General features: G+C 48.1%; 1 protein-coding gene across 1 annotated transcript in view; it reads left to right on the forward strand.

Annotated features, from left to right (window-relative positions):
• Positions 1 to 22,704, forward strand: part of Slc35f3 (solute carrier family 35, member F3) — a 270,090-nt gene that overhangs the window by 58,238 nt on the left and 189,148 nt on the right.

Consider the following 22,704-nt stretch of genomic DNA (forward strand, 5'->3'; position numbering starts at 1 on the left):
CTTCTCCCTGAGCTATATCCGTACAAATGGAAGGCTTCCTCTCCATGCTTAAGCAATCAGTGTGCATTCCCCAAACAGTGCAGGGTCATACAGGTGTAATGACTCCAATCGTGTCCGTCTGTCTCCCTGCCCCATCCCCACCATGGCATTCTACTCTCCTCTTTCCAAGCATAAAAACAAAACAAAACAAAATGTGCCTGAAAAAAAAGAAAAGAAAAGAAAGACAGACAGACAGATAGACATCAGAATTTAAGATGTCAACTTAACCTAATAAGTTGCAAACAGACTTCAGAGCCTCCTTGGTTTGGGTCCCCACTCCCTGTGTATATTTCAACAAGTTAATCTATGCAGACCTGGCCTATATGTGAAAGCCAGATGTGCCTCTAGAGCCTAGGGTGTACAAGTACCAACACCACACAAGCGCACTGCTCATTATAACTGGGGTTGTCATCCCACTAACGATTGTTATCATTGTTACTGGGAGACGTGGGTAAGAATGTTCCAGAACAACGTCAAGAATACAGGAAGTGAGGTGGCTCACTCTCGTAATCTCAGAACTCAGACATTCAGGCTATCCTCTGCTACTTAGTGAGACTGAGGCTAGCCTGGGCTACCTGAGACTGAGTAAACATCTCTCTCTCTCTCTCTCTCTCTCTCTCTCTCTCTCTCTCTCTCTCTCGCACACACACACACACACACACACACACACACACAGAGGCACACGCACACGCACACAGATCAAATGCTGGCACATGTATTTTCCCCTGAGATACATAACACAACTCAGACACCCAGAGACTCCTGGAAGGTTTACTTTCCATGTTTCTGACAGACAGAGAAGAGTATAAGGGGTGGCAAAAGCTGAGTGACAATCTAGCTGAGGGAGAAGATGGACGCCCCGGCGAGACGGGGGTGGAGGCACAGAGAGTGTGTGTTGGCTTTAAATGAATTGCTGAGCTTGACAACCCCAAGCTTGTTAAGCCAATGGCCGTCTCTGATAGGAAAACTGTGATGGAGCCCGCAGGCCAGGATGTCACTGTCTGAATCACCTTTAAGACTTTGCCATGCCCAGAGAACTGGGGCTTTTCTTGAACGAAGCTCCTCGTTCCACTGAGAAAGGGGAAGAGGAATGTAAATATCTCTGCTCATCCTGAGTGCATAGCCCACATCTAACACCACACAGCAGGGCCCCCTCTGCCCACAGCCCAGGGCTCTCAGGAGGTCTGTGGATGGTGTACCACATCTTCCCCATCAAGGAGGCATGGCCATGGGGGCCCATAGAGTACATGCTGGCTCCTGGTAACACCCCCATTCTGGTTCATTGCCTAGCGTTGGTCTCTGGCACTGCAGGGACTGCCCAGCCTGAACAAAGAGGAAAAGGAGGAGAGCAAATCAAGTTGTTCTTACTCACATTCTCTTCTGAATGCCTGGCAGTTAGCAGGGGCATTTAATAAAATTGTCCTGACCTGACCTGAGGGCATGCTGGGGCCACCTTTGACCAGATAGGAATAAGTGTGTATGCCTATGTATGTGTATATGAAGGCATAGATGCATTCGTGTGTGTGTGTGTGTGTGTGTGTGTGTGTGTGTGAGAGAGAGAGAGAGAGAGACAGAGAGACAGAGAGACAGAGAGACAGAGAGACAGAGAGACAGAGAGACAGAGAGATAGAGACAGAGACACAGAGACAGACACAGAGAGACAGATAGACAGAGACAGAGAAACACAGAGAGAGAGACAGAGAGACAGAGAGAGACAGAGACAGAGGGACAGAGAGAGACAGAGACAGAGGGACAGACAAAGAGACAGACAGAGACAGAGAAACACACAGAGAGAGAGAGAGAGAGAGAGAGAGAGAGAGAGAGAGAGACCTAAATCTTAGTTCTAACCTAGCCAGTGGATAAACTTTTGTAAATTCAATTAAGACCGAGCTGAGAGAGATACTCAGAGGCCAAAGAAACTGGGGGGAAACTGAGGGTCCACGTAGCCCCTGCTGAGAGAGAAAGCTGTTGTCTGTAGCATGCAGCCAAGAGCAGCTTTTGTTTTTTCTTCTCTCCATTTTCCTTTGCAGCACCAGGAGGCACGCACACATGCAGGGAAGCATTCTACCATCGCTCTGTGTCTCTCCAGCTTGATTTTCCCTTTTCCTTTGGGACAGGGTCTCCAAAAGCAGCCCAAGCTGTCCTGGAACTCACTCTGTAACCCAGGAAGGCCTTGGACTTGCCACCCCCCTGCCTCAGTTTCCTGAGTACCTGGGATGACAGGCCTGGGCCATGGTGCATCATATTCTGTGGCTTGGCATGTGTGCACATGCAGTTTGGGGTTACTTTGTTCTTGGTTAAGCACATAACACACACCCCTCCCCCAAGCCCAGATGATGCTGGAAGAGTTCAGGGTTAATTCCAATAGCAGCTAACTTCACTCAGTGTTTACAGAAGGGCCCGACTGTGGACCCACAGAGAAGGAGAAACGGTGACAGAGATGAGGAGAGCCCCGGCACCTCAAGTCTCGGAGCTGTGACCGATCACCTCGCCAGCCGGACAAGACTGCGCTGTCTATCCCTTCTCCCAGTGTATTCGGCCACCTTGAGACATGACAAAGATCTTTAGGATGTTTGCTGCCTGTCTTCCCTGATTTACGGCTCTCTGAATTAAAGAGCCGTTTTAAAACTTCAGTGCCTGGCTCTGCTCATTAGCCTCTGTCAGTGACCTGCAATCATGAGTTGCGTTTCTGTCCTGATGAATGAGGTGGAGACTGCTTTGCATACCAGACGCCTGTCTCTGTGTTTTCTTGGACTTAGTGTTTATTCAGCTCCAACTTCTTGCCTGACTTGATTCTTGTACCCTCACCATAAACTCTCTCTTAGTGGAACCGAGTTGGCCCCGCTTACTTTCGTGCCACAGCCCGGCCCCTTCATCTCTCCCCGACGCCCACCTGCTTCTTTACTTCCCTCTCTGATTTTGAGAAACAGGATTTTCCAAGCGGTGACGGGAAACTGCTAATGTGTTCATGTCTGCATCCAGGGCTTTAACTACAGCCTCGTGCATAGGTAGACAGGGTCATTAACAATGCGCTCTTGCTTTTAGTTTTACAGGTCCGTGCCTCTACCACAAATACTCTCTCAGAAGTTACTTTGTACCTTGGTATTTTGATTTCACCTCTGGTTCACACAGTTTTGCATTCACTGCATAGCATATAGCCCTGCTTGAGTGAGATGTGCGTTCCTGTAGACCCGGGTCCTGTGAGTACAGTACGCTGCTCACACTGTTCTCCATGCCTTGTGTGTTTGGGGACACAATGCTCTCTCACCCGTACTACTGATAAAATACTTCCTAATTACAACACTGTGTATCCTCCTCCTGTTCTGTGGAGAGAAGTCATGTTTGACACTCTCCTGGGATTCAACACTTAACGAGTGTCATGCCTGACACACAGATCAAACACATGACGGTCGTTTGTTGAGGTGGCTTTGTTTGTCTCTTCCAAAACTCTGTCTGACCGGAGCAGTGATTTTCCACTTAGGAAAGGATCGTCCCAAGACAATCAATCAGACCCGATTGTAGGGCAGCCAGGTCAGAAGGACTCTGTGTGGTGGAGACACTGTTGGTCTGCACAGGGCTAGCTTGGCGGATGTCGGCTGCTTGCTTGTTGCCTGGCTTGGTTAACAGGATTACAGATTACATTTTATTTCTTCTTAACAAATTTAAAGAGCCCGTGTGTGGCCTGGAGGTGGCAGGCAGTCATAGAGACAAAATCCACATCTGATGTCTAGAGATGGTGGGAGGTGGTGACGCGTCCCTGTAAGGGATTTCGGGGTGATATTTTCACACACGTGAGCTGTAGACTTTGTTCATTTATTCTCAATTTTCCTCCCTTGCCTCACTCTGGTCTCTCTTTTATTTTAAATAGAGGCTCCCTCCTACCTTCACGTATTTTCCTTTTCCTTTCTTTTTTTCCTTTAAATTCTACCTGGAGAGAAAAACCAGTGTCCGTCTCTCATATTTGGCTTTATTTCTCTTAGCGTGATGCCCTCCAGTTCCTTCCGCCTTCCTGCACGTGGTGTTATTCCGTTCTTTGTGGCTAGATAGAGCGCTATTGTGAATGCACAGCCCATTTCCTTTATCATTAATCTGAGAAGCGTGCCTAGGCTGACTCCATAGTCGACGTCTCTCACCTCGGCCATCCGGATTCCCACAGATGGCGTCGGAGTCTCCTGCAGCTGCGGGGTGGGCTCATGCTGTTTTCGTCACGAGACTGTTTTGATGGGATTGGATGATGGAACCATGCCAAGCCCTCAGCACAGGCGCTCTTGAGAGGGGTATCTATGATTACTTCATGGCCGTATTCAACATCTCACTAAACGCCGCAGTACCAGACCCAAGTCTGTGGGGGAGACACAGACAGGACCATGGGCACGCCATCCCAACTCTGTCCTTGAGTCGGGCAGAGTGACACCACAGCTTCTGCCCTCATTCCTGTCCATCGGATGGCTGACAGTGAGCACTGGGACATGAGCTGTCCATGGCAGGTGTTATGCTTGACAGCGAACCCCGGGATGCCAGTCTTTTGTGGCAGGTGTGCAGGCTGATAGGAGCCCCAGGAATCAGCCGTCCACGACAGCTGTTCTGAGCTTGCTTTCTCCTTCTTGATCATCTTTTGCAAAGACTTCTGGACCAGTTTCCCATGTCCAGATCCTATGTCCTCCTGCCTGCCCCTCTGGCCGGAGAGCAGACAAGACTAGTTTCCACAAAGCATAGCTAAATGGTGTTCCTCTGTGGCCCTGCATCTTTTATGGCTTGTGTGTGTGTGTGTGTATGTGTGTGTGTGGGGTGTGTGTGTGTGTGTGGTGTGGTATGTGTGTGTGTTCATGCCTCTGTGTGTGTGTGCACATGTGTGTTCATGCCTGTGTGTGTATGGTGTGTGTTATGTGTGTGTTCATGCCTCTGTGTGTGTGCGTGGTGTGGTATGTGTGTGTGTTCATGCCTCTGTGTGTGTGCGTGGTGTGGTATGTGTGTGTGTTCGTGCCTCTATATGTGTATGTGTGCATGTGTGTGTATGGTGTGTGTTATATGTGTGTTCATGCCTCTATGTGTGTGTGTGTGTGTGTGTGTGTGTTCATGCCTGTGTGTGTCTTATGAGTGTTTATGACCACACATGCAGGTCACCATGTATGTACTAACCATCCACTTTGTTTACTCAGACAAAAGTCTTCCCTACCTGGGGCTCACCAGTTCCGCTAGCCAGCAAGTGGCAGGGATCTGCCTGTCCCCACCTCCCCAGCACTGGGGTTATAAGCACACATCAGGGTGCCTGGCATTTTTCATGGACCCTGGGTATGAGGCTCACACCCTTGTGCTTATGCAGCACACACTTCACCCACTGAGCCATCTCCTCAAGGCAAAGCTCTTAGAAGGCAAAGCCTCACTTTGTCTCATTCCTGTCTGCGTTGGTTGTCTCCAGGTTTGCCTCCCCTCTCCCCCAGAGAGTGTCTTCTCTTGTTCTCTCTGCTCTCTCACCAGCGTGGCCTCAGCTCTCCTATGTGATACCACCCATACTCTGCCTCCTGTCTGCCACACCTCCGCTTCTGTCTGTGGCAGTCTCCTCTGCCATGTCCCCTGACTTCAGAGTCCACCCTCAAATCCCACAGAAGAATGCTCTGCCATGCAAGTGGCTGAGCCTCTGTGCTCCTGCCTGTGTTCAAATCTGCCTGCGCAGTTTCATTCTGTCCTGATGGAACACCTCACAGAAGCAACTTAAAGGAGGAAGGGTTCCTTTCAGCTCATGGTGCTGGGGATACAGATCATCATGGTGGGAAGGCACAGAGGAGGGCACCAGAGGGTAGCCAGGACTCATTATCTGGATGGGCAGAGCAGAGCAGAGCTGTAACCCCAAGGTCTGGTAAGCCACTTCCTCCAGTTGCCCCAACCTCCTGGAAGCTCCACAAAACAGCACCACCTGCTGGAGATCATGTGTTCAAATGCATGAGCCTGTGAAGGACATTTTATATCCAAACCGTGGCGCTACCCATATCTGTCTGTGTGGACTCTTAGTTTTTTTTATTTGTAGGCAATCCCCATCTAGACTTTAAAGCCCAAGAAGTCAATGGCGGGTCTTTCCATCCCTACATCCACCAAACCAAACACTAGAGATTTGAAAGATTTGTCGAATCTTGGATTCACCAAAAACATTTCAACACTAGGGATATGGGTTCCATTTTAGTGCGGATGACCCCCCCTTTAGAGTGAATGGGAGCCCCCTTTGGAGCAGACATGAGCCTCTGTTAGAGTGGATATGAACCCTCTTTCAATAGAATGAGCCCCCTCTCAGAGCAGAGTGCTTTCCTAATTTAAATGATCCATAAACTCACAAAGCCTCAATATTCCCAGCGAAGCCCTGTGTCTCTGACGATATTGAATATTCCAGCTTAATCACGAGCGTTGCATATCTGAATAATTGCCAGTGACAGGCTCAAGGTGAGCCCCAGGGTTCTGCTCAGCTAACTCAGAGACAGTGTGCGCTGACTGTTGGAGACAGCAGCTCCCTTTCACACCCCCGGTGAAGAGCAGCTTGCTGCTCCTAGCTCAGTATCCTCAGTTTGCTGGGGCTGTGCCCAGGGCAGAGACTTGTGTGAGATTCGACACTGACATTTACTTGGATGTTGCTTTAGATTTGGGTACTGTTGATGCTGCTAGGAAAAAATGGGGTTTTTTTGTTTTGTTTCGTTTTGTTTTGTTTCGTTTTGTTTTGTTTTCCTACTGTTGTTCTTTTGGTTTTGCTGTTGTTTTTAAGACAGTTTCACTATGGAGTTGAAGTCACAGCTCATTGTGCATTCTAGACTAGCTTCAAACTTACAGCAATCCCCCTGCCTCTCAGGCGCTAAGATTGAAGAAGACCTGTAAGTTCCCAAATGATGCAGACAATGACAAGGTGTATTGTGTACACAAGCTGTCTAAAGTGTGTGTGTGTGTGTGTGTGTGTGTGTGTGTGTGTATGTACATGTGTATGTGGGTGTGTACTTTTGTGTGTGTATGTGTGTGTAGCTGTGTGTGTACATGTGTATGTGAGTGTGTAGTTGTGTGTACATGTGGAGGGTGTAGTTGTGTGTGTATACATGTATATGTGAGTATATACTTTTGTGTGTGTATGTGAATGTGTGTATGTATGTGTGCATACATGTGTATGTGGTGTGTAGTTGTGTGTACATGTGGGGGTGTGTAGCTATTTGTGTATACATGTATATGTGGGTATGTACTTTTGTGTGTGTATGCATATGTGTGTACATGTATATGTGGGTGTGTAGTTGTGCTTGTACATGTGGAGGGTGTGGTTGTGTGTACACATGTATATGTGGGTATGTGTATGTGTGTGTGTACATGTGTATGTGTGTGTGTACATGTGTATGTGGGTGTGTAGTTGTGCTTGTACATGTGGAGGGTGTGGTTGTGTGTATACATGTATATGTGGGTATGTACTTGTGTGTATGTGTATGAATGTGTGTACACGGGTATATGGGTGAATAGTTGTGTGTGCACAAAAAGGCACCCACGCATGGAGGCCAGAGGTGAACCTCGGGTGTCTTCTTAGGTCTCTGACTATCTAGTTTGTAGAGACAGTCTCTTAGGCAGAGCGTACTGATTCAGCGAGGCTGGCCAGCAAGCTAGCTCCAGTGACCCCCTCTGTTCCTGCTTTCTGAGTGCTAGAACGACAAACATGGACAATCGTGTTCAGCTTTCTGACTCGGTTCTAGATAGAGCTCCATTCCAGGTCCTTGTGTGCACAGCGAGTGCTTTGCCGACAGAGCCATGTCTTTATTGGACACGTGGATGAGTTGCCCCGTGGTAGGTGGCACAGAATCACTGGGAAAGGCATGCTGACATCCCCGGCATCTGCGCTGTCACTGTCTAAGCCATCACTGTGAGCCATTGATTTCTGGATTAAAGTACAAAAGCAACTGTGGAGTGTGACCAAAGATGGTAATGGGACAGAAGGCAAGCAAGATCTGACTTTGCTGCAAACACAAATGTTAAAGCCCAGCTGCTTTGGTTTTTCTAGTGGAAACGTGAGGTGGCATGTTATCAAGATTGTAAGACTGCGATGTGTGATCTTTGCCAGAGCTCCTGGGGACAGGCCCGTGTGGGAGTGTGTTGTCAATCTAATAGCATTAGTCATGCAAGCTCTGATTCCTCTGGCTAATGTTGCCTTAATGGTGTCAAGGGGCCACGGCTGGTACCCTGGACTGAGACAGTGACATTCCCATGGAGACCAGACTTTAATTTATGAAGAGACAAAGAGGAAAAACTTGTCTTAAGCCAGGGGGATGGTACACACAGAAAACTTGATCCTTGAAGATATTGGCATCTCCAAGTGTTAAGGGGTGAGGAAGCTACTTGGTCAGAAGGACTTGACTTTAGTCCCCACCACCCACATGAAAAGACTGATGTGACAACTGTTCTTCTCAGCTCTGGAGAAGCCGAGGCAGGAGGATCCTTGGAACTCACTGGTCAAGCAGTCATACTTGACCAGTCCAAGACGCCAGTGAGAGAGCCTACCTCAAAACGTAAAGGTTCATTCCTGAGGAAAGACACACAAGGGTGGACACACATGAACACAAGTGTTAGGGGTTGGATGAAAATTTTCCCTCAGAAGTTCCTGTGGGGAAGGCTCGGTCAAGCAGGGGGCATGGCTCGGAGGGCACTGGAAACATTTGGAGATGGAATCTAGCTGTAGTAGATCAATGAGATGTGCCCTTGAACCATTGGAATTCATTCTCTCTCTCTCTCTCTCTCTCTCTCTCTCTCTCTCTCTCCCCTCCCTCCCCCCTCCCTCTCCTCTCCTCTCCTCTCCTCTCCTCTCCTCTTTGCTCCCTGTCACGATGTGAGCGGATGTCCTTTAGTCAAGCTTTTTTTACTGTAACATTCTGCTTTATGAGGGCTTAAAAACCAAGTGAGTCAAGCAACTGTAGGCTGAACTCTGTGATCCAAAACAAAATTCCTCCGTTAAGTTGCTTGCTTTGAGTGTTCTGTTACAGTAACGGGAATTGACTAACACAGAGAGAGATCCTAAACCAAAGGTGTGAAATCTGTGATCTCTGTGGTCCCCATGACATGCCCTGAAACTCCTCTGATGGGCAGTGGCTGGGGTTGGCTTTGAGGAAGGGTGTGTAAAGTCCTAAGATACTCAGTGACTTTATCACGCCTTGTGACACAGCCAGGCCTTAAGTCAGAGCATGAACATGCCTCTTAAACTAGTAGGGATAACCATTAACACAGATGGTGTCCTTCTCGGTAGGAGACCAAACAAGCAGGGTGAGCTGAACACACTCTGGAGCACGTGACTGTGGTGTGGCGCCTGCTGTCCATCTGCTCCCGTGACAAATACTGCAGGTTGGGTTTTCAGTGTTGAATGCGTGATATTATGAATGGGCATCATAACTGGCCAGGCATGTGATGAGAGGTTTATTTATCCCGGGACCTGCAGGACTCTACGTGCTTTGCCTCAGTTTCTCTCTGGACCTCAATACAACCTTACTGGGTAGGTGGAGGAGTGCAGGAAGTGCTGTTCTCACTTTCAACTGAAGAAAACGAAAGCCACCCCTAGAGGTCCTCAGGGATGGTACCAATAATTCTGCTGTTGGGAACAAGCTGTCCCTACGTCCTCATGCTTGGGGGTTCTTTCCCATTCAATAGAAGAGTTTTAAAAGGAAGAAGAATGCACAGTGATTGTACACTCCACGTGCTGTTATGTGCCCTTCAGATCTCCGGAGCTGGCCTCCTGGTCCTCCATCTTGGGGTGGTAAGTGGTCTCATCGTCAGAACGTCCCTTTCCGAAGGCTTGGTGGCACTGCTGAAGGACTTGTCAACTTGAACAACCACCGTGTTTGCACTCACCAAACCTCCCTGGGGCTGAGCTGTGTTCCTGGCTTACAGGACTTGTAGCCTGGCACACGGTAATAGGTGGTGTTCTGATCCCCTTTCTGTTGTTCAGGTAAAACACTGGCAAGAAGCAAGGCAAGGGGGGAAAGGGTTTAATTCAGCTCCGATCTCCAGGTCACTGAGGGAAGTCGGGGTAGAAACGAGGGAGGAACCTTAACACAAGAGCCATGGAGGGATCCTGCTTGTTGACTTGCTCACTGGCTCATTCTTAGCTAACTTCTTAGACAGCCCAGAACCACCTCCCCAGAGAAAGTGCCACCCCAGTGGGGCCGATCTCCCTCCATCGCTTAATCAAGACAACCCCCTTCAACTCTACCCGCAGACCAACCTGATCTAAGTAATTTCTCCACTGAAATTCTCTTCTTGGATTACTTCCGGTGGGTCGAGTTCACGGCTACAGCTCAGCACTGCTAAATACAATGACATCAAGAGCTGCCGCTTCTCTAAGACAAATGGTAACACGAGATCAGCCCAACGATAGGAGGATATGCAAATAATGCTTAGATAATAATAATAAAAAGGCCACTCAGAGAGCGGGAAAAAAAAAACAACATGCAAACAGGTAAGAAGGCAAAGCCAGCATGACCATCAATGAAATAATGTCTGTGTCACTGGTAGCTAAGAGAGTGTGAACTAAAGTCCAATCGGGCGACTGCACACCTGTCTTACGGTCGAGGGATGTGAGGGGAGAGGGTGGGCAGGCAGGTAAGCATCTGCAGCACGGCCAGGGTGAGGAAAGAGAGCTCGAATGCTACTCATAGGTACTGAGGGATTGAGGCGACAGGGTTTGGGGGACCCTGTCGGAAGACAGAACCTGAGAACACAGGGAGTATTTGCCCTGCCTCCAAGAGACTCTGCTTCTAACATCTGTCCCTGAAACAGGCAGCTGAGGATTTAGGTGGCAAGCAAGAGTGTTCTGTGATGGCAAAGACACAGAGACAACTGAATCCCATCAGTGGAAAGACAAAAGAGAGAGAAGCAAAGGACGCTCTTAGTGGTGAATGACTAAGCCGCCCTCCAAGGGAGCTATTAGTTTCTCCACTGTTCTCACAAAACGAATACATCTCGAAAACGCTTCCGTTAAAAAATCAAGCAGTGAGGGCTGCGGGGATGGATCAGTGGACGAGAGTGGCCACCGTACTCGAGTGAGGACCTGAGTTCTAGTCTCCAGCCCCCGCCTGAAAAGTCAGGGGGGTTCATGCACCTATAATTACAGTGCCATGGGAGTTGAAGACAGGAGGAATACTGGATCTGCTGGTTGTCAGCCTGGCTTCAAATCCCGGGGAGACCTTGTCTTGGGAGACCAAGAGGGTGGGTGACACAGCAGAACAGCAGGGATCTTCCTCTGCCTTCCAAACACACACGAACACGCTCCACTTACTCATACCGCATACCCCACACAAATCAAATAAAGCAAGGTTTACTGTGAGGCTCAATGCTACGGCTTGTCATTGTGTGTGTAAAACACCCAGGGCAATGTGATACGTGCCGTATGCTCCCTCATATGGGTATAAGGTGGGGAGGAGCAGCTGAGTTATCGTCACATAACTAAGGGGGACGGATAGCGGAGGAGTTGCCAATGTAGAAGGAAATGCATGGTGGGGTTCTAAATTTTGATAAGGACAGATTCTGATTTTCACGGCTGTGATACCTGAACTTGTCATGTTGACCCCTCTGGGAAGGAAACCTCAGAAGAGGAATTCCCTCTCCTGGATTGGCGGGTGGTTCTCTCTGTGAGGCATTTTCCTGATTACTAATTGCTAGCGGAGTGCCCAGCCCACTGTGAGCTGTGCTGAGCAGGCCATGGGAGGGTGCACTGGCTGGTTTTGTGTGTCAACTTGACACAAGCTGGAGTTATCGCAGAGAAAGGCTCCTCAGTTGAGGAAATGCCTCCAGGAGATCCAGCTGTAAGGCATTTTCTCAATTAGTGATCAAGAGTGGGAGGACCCAGCCCATTGCAGGTGGTGCCGTCCCTGGGCTGAGAGTCTTGGGTTCTATAAGAGAGCAAGCTGAGCAAGCCAGGGGAAGCAAGCCAGTAATAACATCCCTCCATGGCCTCTGCCTCAGCTCCTGCTTCCTGACCTGCTTGAGTTCTAGTCCTGACTTCCTTTGGTGATGAACAGCAATGTGGAAGTGTAAGCTGAGTAAACCCTTTCCTCCCCAGCGTGCTTCTTGGTCCTGATGTGTGTGCAGGAATAGGAACCCTGACTAAGACAGGGAACAAGCCAGTAAGTAGCATTTCTCTGCGGTCTCTGCTTCAACTCTTGTCTCCAACTCCCTGCTTCGACTTCCCTCAGTGACGGACTGTGACGCTCATAGACATAAGGCAGAGCAAATCCTTTCCTCCCCGAGTTGCTTTTGTCCAGAGAGAGGAAAATTAGGACCACAGCAAAACAAAAATTAATTTTGAAATTTAAAAAAGTCTCCCAGAGGAATCACAGTAAAAAGGAGGGAGGGAGAGAGAAGAACCTCTTCATAAGGTAAAATTCCAAGAGCTTCCATTTCTTGGTGTAAAGGAAGGGGCTTCTCGGAAGCCAGGCGCCGCTCTGGGAAGCTCGCCTTTCCTGCCCTGGCTTGCGAGTCAGTCATGACAAGTCACGAAAACTCCATTTCTTGCTCATTTTCAAATAGCTTTTCTGCCCCCTAAAGTTCCTGAGGCGTCCTTTCACAGCAAATTCACAGCCGCTTTAACACACATCAGGATGGAAATTCATTAATCATAGTAACAATAATCCTTAGAGTAAAAAGGACTACTTCAGAGCACTCCAATGGAAAAGTCCTAAGCAAGAAATAAGTATTTTCTTAGCTTTGATTCAAAGAATTGAATGAGGAAAGTAACAAAACAAAACAAAATAAAAACCCTCCAAGACCTTTAAACATTTAAAGATCACTTTGTGTCACTTGTTGCTTCCTCGAGGTCTAAAGAGAGCTACACAACTATCCTCTTGGTCTCCCAGGGACCAGGTCAGTGATGGAGCACTTGCCTGGCTAAATCCCAGCACTTAGAAATTTCATCCAGCGTCTCTTTTTCCTTCTGTAATACACGTTCCTTGGTGAGGTGCACAGATTGCACCCAGCCCTTTCTGGAGAGGAGTCCACCCTCGGTATCACCTGCTTTGGTAATTTGAAAAACTTCGGCCTGAAGATGGCTTAGTGGACAAAGTGCTTGCCACACCATTCCCCAGAATTCACATGGAAAGTCACACATGACAGCTTGAGCTTTGAATTCTGGGCAGAGCCTGCCAGTTAGCCTAGTCCATGAGCTCCAGGCCAGTGAGAAACCTGTTTCAAGAATCAAGGTAAACAGATGGCTCTTGGGTAACCATTCCCAAGGTTAATGCATGCAAGTACACACACACACACACACACACACACACACACACACACATTCACACACATTCACATACACTCACACACACATACACACACAGATACACACTCACCTCACACTCACACACAGGCACACACACTCACTCATACACACACATTCACACACACAGATACACTCACCTCACACACAAACACACACACTCACTCACACACACATACAGACACACACTCACACACACAGATACACACTCACCTCACACTCACACACAGACACACACTCACACACACACTCACACACATTCACATACACTCACAAACACACACACAGATACTCACCTGACACTCACACATGCATACACACTCACACATACAGACACACACTCACACACACAGATACACACCTCATACTCATGCACACACACTCACACACTCACACACATACACTCACATACTCACACACACAAAGACACATACACATGCACACTCACACTCTCACACACACATACACATGCCTGTATGCATTGTATACCCACATGAACACCCACATACAGATAAAGAAATAACAGCTTAATGTCCGAATATTTTCAGAAGGTAAAGCTACCTCTTATCTATCTTACTGTCCCAACCATATCCCCACCTATGCACACACATCCTTGGTGGACAAGCTCTACCTGGCCCAGAGAGCATTTGAGTCTGCTGGGACCAAATCCAGAGGCAAAAGATCAAATCTAATAGAAACCTTTCTGGCAGGACAGCCCCTGCTGCCCTAGGTTCCCACCCTGTACTGTCTGCTATGCTTACAAATCAGGGGATGACGCTCATCCACATTAAAGAAGACAACCGACTCCACTCTGATGGGAATCACATCTACAGCTTCTGAAAATGGCCTGAGCAAGTACTTGGGCCCCAGAGCCCAGCCAGGTAATCAGACGAAACCATCCATCCAATCCTCCCTCCCTAGATAGTTTCAGACTCAGGATCTATAGTCAGCGTGTGATTAGAAATCAATATGAGGCTTGGGAGTGACTAAAATGGGAAAGTGTTTGCTGTGTAAAAACAGATACCTGATTTCAATTCTTAGGGCTCATGCTAAAAAGCCAGATATGGTGGCATGTACTTATAAGCCCAGCAGTGGGGAGGCAGAAAACAGGAGGACCCTTGGGGTTTGCCGGTCTGCCAGACTGCTCTACGTGGTGAGCTCTAAGCTGATGAGAGACGAATGGTGTTTGAGGAACAACACCTGAAGCCTAGGGTTGTCTCCTGTCTTCTGCACCCATGTCCGTGCGTATACACACACCCACACGTATGCACACACCTCTTTACACATGTGTACCCCTACTCACACATGGACACACTCACTCAAACACCAAGCCTCAGAAAACACATGTTCTCACTATGCTCAGCACTGAGTCACCAGTGGGCCGACTGGTCCCCTCCAGGGCCTGCAGACTTGTCACATAGTCCGCAGTTTGTTGCCCCCAAAATGGCTAGCTGTAACATACACACTCAGTGTGACAGCAGAGCCAGGATGCCAGGGCTGAGGACAGAATGTAACAGTGGCCGCCATGAAGCCACACTGGAATGCTCGCCCGCACCATCTTACCTGTGTGGTCCCCCCAGTTCAGGGGGTGCCCCCATCCGCATCACCTCAGGGATTTCAAACTGTTGGAGTCTTGGTCACAGCCCATTCCTAGTGTTTTGGCTTCTCCTTTGTCAACTGTTGGCCTTTGAATATTCCTTGTTCCTCTGAAGTTCTTACATGTTGACCCTTGGGTGAGTTCCCTGGCAGGCTGTGTTTCCGTCTCCAGCATAGTAGAACAGCTGTCCATATTGAGACATTTAGCTAAACTGCGGCACAGGCCGGCAGTTGTAAAGTCCTGATGCTTCTTGAAAGCGAAGCTGAATGAGAGAGGATTCAGCCTCTAAGAGGCTAAGAACACCTTTCGCTCTTGCAGAGGACCAGAGCTTGGACTTCAGTCCCCAGCACCCACCCATACCAGGAGGTTCACAAATGCTCATAACTCTAGCTCCAGGGGATCAGACGCCCTCTTCTGGTTCCCTCAAACAGTGCACATGCATGGCCTATAAGCACAGAGTCGTAACGGACGGTTAAAAATAAAAAATAAAATAGTCTCAAGCTTGGATCCTCAACTGAGAGAGAATGCTGCCTTCCTTCCCTTCTCTCTCTTTCCCTTTCCTCTCCTCCCCTGTCCTTTGATGCTATTCTTTCTGACCCTTCCTTGTCTTATCCCCCTCTCCCTCCCCGTCTTCCTATTCTCCCAGGGGAGCTAAGATCTCCTGGCTTCTAACTGGGTTAGCAAGAGCCTGACTGTGTTCTTTTTCCATCACTCTCGGGTACTTGGCGGAGAAGACCATAATTAGCAGCAACCCCTTTAGCGCTGTAGAACATTCTTGTGAATTGTTTTCCTGCTTTTAACTGGAATGAGAGCCCAAGATCGCGGGCTGAGAAGTGGCCTCAGAAGCTGAACGTGGGTTCCCACCATCCCTTGCTCTGCAGCTCTCAAGCTTAACTTCCCCGAGCTGGTCCTAGGCCTGTCCTTGCCCGGCACAGAGGCATTTTAACCTTCATTCTTTAAAGGTCCATTCAGCAAAGAGCCACAGAGCCCTGAGCTGTTGTTGCGGGGTCCTAGAGACAAGAGACTGATGTGGCAAATGAGTGGCTGGTTCTCGAAAGGCATGCGGAGGAGTAGCCATGGAGATACCGGAGTTTGAAAGGAACTTCCCATCCAGCATCTCTTTGTAGGAAGCTTATCGAGAATAGGGGTCTTCCGCTGCAACATGCAGGGGTCTTCCTCTACAACGTGCCCTAAAAGGCAGGGTGTCCTTGCAAATAGGGTTCTGAGGAGGAGACAGATCTGGTGACTTTAGGGGACATTGCTCCACGCAGAGTACATCAGAGTGCAGGCATGGTGGAGTTCTCACTACAAGAGCTGCTGGAAATCACAAGAGCTCGTGGCTCCAAAGACTGAGCATTTGAGCAGGGAGGTTCAGAAGGGAGCCGGCAGCTAGGGCAAGGGAAGATTCGGCTTCTGGGGTCTGAACAGAGCCCTCAGCCTCCAGACACTCACCCAGTGTTGCTGGTACTGGCTGGCTCCACACTGACCCTTCTGCAAGAGCTTTCCCAGGACCTGACCAACTGGCTTTCTTGGGTAGTTAGTAACTGCTAACCTATTTTCCGTTCATCAAAGACAAAGTGCATAGAACCGTGTGGCTAGGCCACCCGGAAGGATACTCGAAGCTCAGTATAGGGTGGGAGGCCGACGTTAGCTTCTGACATCCACAAGGTGGTTGACATTATAGGAGAGTGCTGTAGGGCTTTGCAACAGGGGGAGTTTTCCCTCCCACATTTCCTACATAAACTTTGTATGGTTAATTAAACCCGAACCACCTGGAGATCACTTACAACCTTCATTTCAGTTAGCTTTCTGTTTATCAAGGTTAAGGATCATTTCGAAGACGGGATCAATGGTGGCATCCTTGCACCGTATAATCCTGTGAGTTCACAGTGCCTGGTTTCTTCCACATGGATCGCTGGTGGCTACAGGCTGCGTTGCTCAGCTTCCGTCGCCGACAAAACGCCTGGTGTGCACACCGAAGGGTAGAGGGATACTCACCTCACATTTGGGGTGGTTCCACTGCATAGTACGTAGGGAGAGTGGGAATCTCGTTCACCCATTCATTCGTGACAAGGCATCTGGCTACGTTCAGAGGGTCATCGTTATTCCTGCCACTTACACACGCTCCATTGAATCTCTTCACTTTGACATCCACAGCATCGACCGGGCAGAAATCACATCCTGCCAACACACTCTGCAGACCTTTGAGATATTGTCGAATGGTCATTTCCACTGGTCAGCACAAGTTCTAAGATGGCTGCCAGGCAAGGCACCGTGCAGAAAATCATGGCACAGGTACTGTACCTAGTAGGGAAGACCAGCATGGCCCCAGACACACCCTGTTGCCCGCAGGATGGCAGAGAGGAGAGTAGGATTGTGTAGGAAGGGGTAATGCCTTCCCGTGCACCCTCAGAACCCCCGTGCCTGCCACCAGAGTGCCCACTCTCCCTCACAGGGGTCAGGAACAGTGGAGCCTGTATGCAGAGGGGGTTGTGGCAGAGCAGAACAGGAGGTGGGGGCTGGTGAAGGCTTCCTCCTTTCCATCCCACCTCTGCCTGTTGACAGCTGTGACCTCGGACAGGGCCGGTCCTTTCTCTCCATAAGTTCACCCTAGAAACACACTCACAGACACATCCATGGGTGAACTTTATCTTCTTGCTGCTTGCGATCTGTCAAGCTGAGGTGATTCTCAGAGTCAGCCATTGCGTTGGCCATTTCGTTGGGAGAATCTGCTCCACCCCATTCCTGTACCAGAGCCCAGGCTCCTGCACTCCGCCTATGTGTAGAAGAAGCCAGGACCAGAAAGAGAAAATAGGATTCGAGCTCATGGCTCAAGCCTCCACCTCAACCCTGACCGCCTGCTTCTCTCTCCGACTATCTACAGATGGGTTATGTGAATTATTTATCTAAGCATCATCTGTCTCTCATCACTCCTCCTGTCTTAGTTAATTTCTAGTTCCATGATAAAGACAGCGATCAAAACCAATGTGATGTTCTATTTGGCTTTTGTATCCTGGTCATGGTTCCTCACTGAGGGAACCAAGGCAGGACCTAGAGGCAGGAAGTGAGGCAGAGGATGTGAGGGAATGCTCTTTACTGTCTTGCTTCTCAGTGGCTTGCTCAGCCCGCTTTCTTATGCAGCACAGGACCACCAACCCAGGGACAGCGAGGCCCACAGTAAGACTGGGCCCTCCTGCATCAATCTCTAATCGAGAAAACTCCTCCACAGACGTGCCTACAGCCAAGTCTGATGGAGGTGTTTTCTCAGTTGAGTCCCGGATGACTCTAGCTTGTGTCAACACAGCACAGCCTTCATCTATATGGCCAGATTTTAAAGAAAATGGCATAGCTATTTATAATTTATATTTACAAATACTGCATTTACAATTAAATGTGCAAATACTCCCCTAACCCTGAGTCTTTTTTTTTTCTTTTAGTAAAACTCTCTGTTTTTAAATGGAAGTCATGTCCTTGCAGCTCACTTGGGAAGAGACTATGATTGTGTCTGCTGTTCTAGATGAGTCCTGTGAGTCTCAGGTCCCACTGCGTGTGTGTGTGGTGTGTGTGTGTGTGTGTGTGACAGAGAGAGAGAGAGAGAGACAGACAGACAGAGACAGAGACAAAGACATGGAGAGACAGACAGACAGACAGACAGAGACAGAGACAAAGACATGGAGAGACAGACAGACAGACAGACAGACAGACAGACAGGCTATACAGTTCTAAATGACTCCTATGAATCTTAAGTCCCACTGTGTGTGTGTGATACCCAAGCTGTGCTGGGTACAGATGAGTTCTCAGGTCCCACTGTGTGTGTGTGTGTGTGTGTGTGTGTGTGTGTGTGAGAGAGAGAGAGAGAGAGAGAGAGAGAAAGAGAGAGAGAGAGAAAGAGAGAGAGAGAGAGAGAGAGAGAGAGAGAGAGAGAGAGAGAGAGAGAGAAATACCCGTGCTGTGCTGTTCTAGATGACTTCTGTGAGTCTCGGGTCTTACTGTGTGTGTGATATCCAGGCACAGAGTGAATACCCTCAGGATTTCCATCAGTCAAAGCAGTGGGTGCATCCTTAGGTAGATGGGTCACAAGTGGACAGGCTTAACCAGACTGGAAGCCGCTGAACCTCGTTCTCTGAGGCCACACTTTGGCCATAGAGCCCCTCAGAAGGCCTGTCTTTACGCGGGATCCCTACTCCCAAACTCTGGTAAAGCCTTCCCTGCAGACACTCAGTTGCCTCTTGAACCAAGAAAAGTAAATGTCTGCGGCCCTAAGTGGAGCAACAGACGTTGCTTGTCTTAGCAGCCATAGGAGGCTCATGGTCCCCTTAATGGCTCCCCTGGAGGCTCCTCTTCCACCTTTCCACTCAGGCCCTCCTCACATCTGATTCCTTGTGTGGAGTGTTGTTCTTCAGTCCATTCTAACCCAACTTGCCCACACCCACCACAGCAATACCAATTCAAGTTCTATCCAAAGAGAACCACAGACTTCTGGGAAACTACCAGCTGGTGTCACTTCCAGGAAGCCATTCCTGACAGAATTCACACCAAAACAAAGCAAACCAGGAGCTGCCTGGAAGCATCCCTTGTCTCCTCACAGCCCAGGAGAAGGCGACCTGGTGCTGTCTTCTAAGACCAACCACCATCTCGATGGGTGAGTGGGTGGCTCTGACTGTGGCTCCCACAGAGCTGGGACAGCTGCCCCAGTGAAGTGACTTCTTCCTTCCTGGGTTCCTGGGTTCCTGTTCCTTTGAACAAACATCTGTCACCGAAGATCTGAGGCAATGAACTATAAATTGTCAGTGTATCGTCGTTGAATCTTTTGACTCGATGAGTATTTGATTTAGAGTGTGGGTCAGAGAATCTTAGGAGAAGCTTTGGTGTGGGTCCACAATCTGGAAGTGCAGTGCCCACTTCATAGGAATCAGTGAGGTGAACTTGTGTCTGGAAAGACAGACCTTGTGTTTATAGGATTTTAAAAGGCTCTGTCTACAATCATAATGGCCAGTGTATAAAAGATTGGCACTTGCCAACATAAAAAAAAAAACAAACCAAAAATCTCCATTGCTCACAATCCCAAACAATGTCTTCTCCTGGGAGAAAGAATAATTATGGGTTTTTTTTTATCCATTTCTAATTAAGAAATACTTTTAAGTTTTATAACCATGCAAACGCACTACTGAATACTTGAAAATGAGGGGTGAGAAAACGAACCCTCCAAACACAATCACTTTTAAATTTTACATTCTTCCGGACTTCACCCTCAGCTGTGAGCTTTGTATAGCTCGTGGATTTTTCTTCTCTCTTTTTGTTGTTCACTTTCCTTGAAGACTATTTCTATGAAAGCACGGTGGGTGTACCTAGTAACACTGAAACGCTGTCGACTAACTGGCTATGAGGAGCCATCACCATCCACACTGTCTCGCCCACCTCTTGTCTCCTGGCTATTTTGGTTGGCAGTGTTTCTTGTAATTACTTCCTTAACTCTAAACAGCATATTTACAGCTATCTATTTTTATTACAATTTATTGTTAACGTACTAAAATTACGAAACTACAGTAAAGCAGCCATGAAGTCCCATGGATCACTAATACACTGCTGCGCTGTGTGTGCACATGTACATGTATGTGCAAGCATGTGTGTGCGTTTGCGTGCATGTGTGTGTGTGTGTGTGTGTGTGTGTGTGTTGGTGCACACAAACTCACCTGTGCATGCATATATCTTCCTCCATCGGTTTAAACGTATTTTTGGAGACTAGGTCTCTCACTGAACCCAGAGCTTGCTGGTTTGGCTAGACTGGCTTGCCAGAGACTCTCCAGGATCCATCTGTCTCCACCTCTCGGCACCAGAATTACAGGCAGTGTGCCTCCCACCACACCTAGCTTTTATTGGGGTGCTAGGAATCTAAACTCCGGTCTTCACCTTACCCGCTGACTCAAATTCCCAGTTCTCTCTTATGTTAATAATGTTGCTGACAGGTTTGAGATCCCTTTCCCACTCCAAGCCCCTCCCCGACCCAGGGACCTCACACTCATATTTGTCTTTTCCGTGGGTGTGCTTAGAAAAACAGTTCACAAACATTTTTGTCTAAGAACTCTTTTTATTCCCTTAAAATTATTGATGACCTCAAAAGAATCACATGTATACTGTGGTTATCAATGTTTACAGTAAAGACTGGGATGTTTTAGATGGGTATGCGCATGCTTTCCACAGTAAAAGAAGGTCAACTTTGTATAAGATGTGGAAAATGTCTTCAGTGTCTGTCCTGCTAGAAGACAGCTGAGTTCTCTGTCTGTGTATCCATCCAATACTTACGATGTTGCATGTCATGTAGCCATTTCATTCCCTCATTAGAAAAAGAAACAAAGGCAGAAACAAAGAAACAAAGAAGGAAAAAGAGAAAAGCCTAATGTTACAGTTACTTAATATAGCAGTTACTTCCCCATTCCAGGAACACCTTAGCGGAGAAAGACTGGCCTTGGGGTGATGAGATCCAGAGGGAGTTGTGATAGAGAACCTGTTTTTGTAGGTGGGAACATGGGGCAGAGGCTGTTCAAAAAGTCCAGCAAGAAACATTCAGTGAGGCTAGCACCAGACTAGCTAGTGTCAGGTCATGGGGGAAACGTTCAAAGACTCATGCTTTCAAGACCCATCTCCTCCAGCTAGGCCCCCAACGTTTGAAAGCAGTGCCACCAGCCGGGGAACAGGCACTCAAAACACGACCCTGCACAGGGCATTTCAGATTCAAACCGTTCCATTATGAAAATCCCTCTGGCCTCACAAAAACATTTAAAAAAAAGTCTTGGGGATGGGAGAGCGATATTAGTTAACTAGTTACTGTCTTGTTGCTACAAAAGGAAGGAAGGTTTTATTCTGGTTCACGGTTTGAGGGCATGGCCAGTCAGTCCATCATGGTGGGGACGGCATGGCGGCAGGAGGGTGAGGCGGGTGGTCATATCACATCCACTGTCGGGAAGCAGAGAGATGAATCCTGCTCCACCTGATTTCTCCTTTCTCTTCAGTCCAGGAGCCCAACTCATGGGATGGTGCCGCCAGGATTCATGGTGACACTTTCCGTCTCAGTAAACTCAATGGGAACTCTTCATTGATGCGCTCAGAGATTTGTCTCCATGGTGACTCTATAGCCTGTCAGGTTGACAATCACAATGAACCATCACTGAGACCCGTTGAGATTTATGTGCCAACTAGTGCAAGCAATGAGTCAGTCGACAGGCACGATTTTTAGTGATTTTAAATTAGTGTACTGGTTTTCAAAGCACATTATGTAGCTGTTATTCCGTGCATGTCACTGTGATCATTTTCTCGGGGCTGTTTATATTTCTTGTGAACTTTTAACATTTCAGGTTATTTTTACTCTTATCTACCCGTTAATTATATGACTACTCCATGCCTTTCCTAATCTTCTTAAATAGATATTTAGATTTTTTTTTTTTTTGGTTTTTTACTCTTCCTAAGAAACTTGGAAAGAATAATTTTCTTTTTGTGCGGTTCTGTTGTGAGTGTGGATAGGATCCTGACCTTTGAGAGGAAGTGCCCAGCTTTAACTGTCAACACAATGGACAATTGCCTAGAGTCTCAAGGAAGGATTGGCCTATGGGGAATTGTCTTGATTTTTATAACTAACATGGAAAAACCCAGCCCACTGTGGGTGGCACCATTCCCTAATTATGGGACCTGGATTGTGTAGGAGTGGGGAAAGTTAGCTGAGTACTCAGTGTGCATCCATCTCTCTCTAGATAAGAGGCAGAGAACAAACAGAGGCTTCTGTTAGACTCCAGAGAAGAAAGAGAAAGCAATA

This window comes from Rattus norvegicus, chromosome 19 (genome assembly GCF_021556685.1).
Source record: "Rattus norvegicus strain SHRSP/BbbUtx chromosome 19, alternate assembly SHRSP_T2T, whole genome shotgun sequence".
Classification (NCBI taxonomy): domain Eukaryota; kingdom Metazoa; phylum Chordata; class Mammalia; order Rodentia; family Muridae; genus Rattus; species Rattus norvegicus.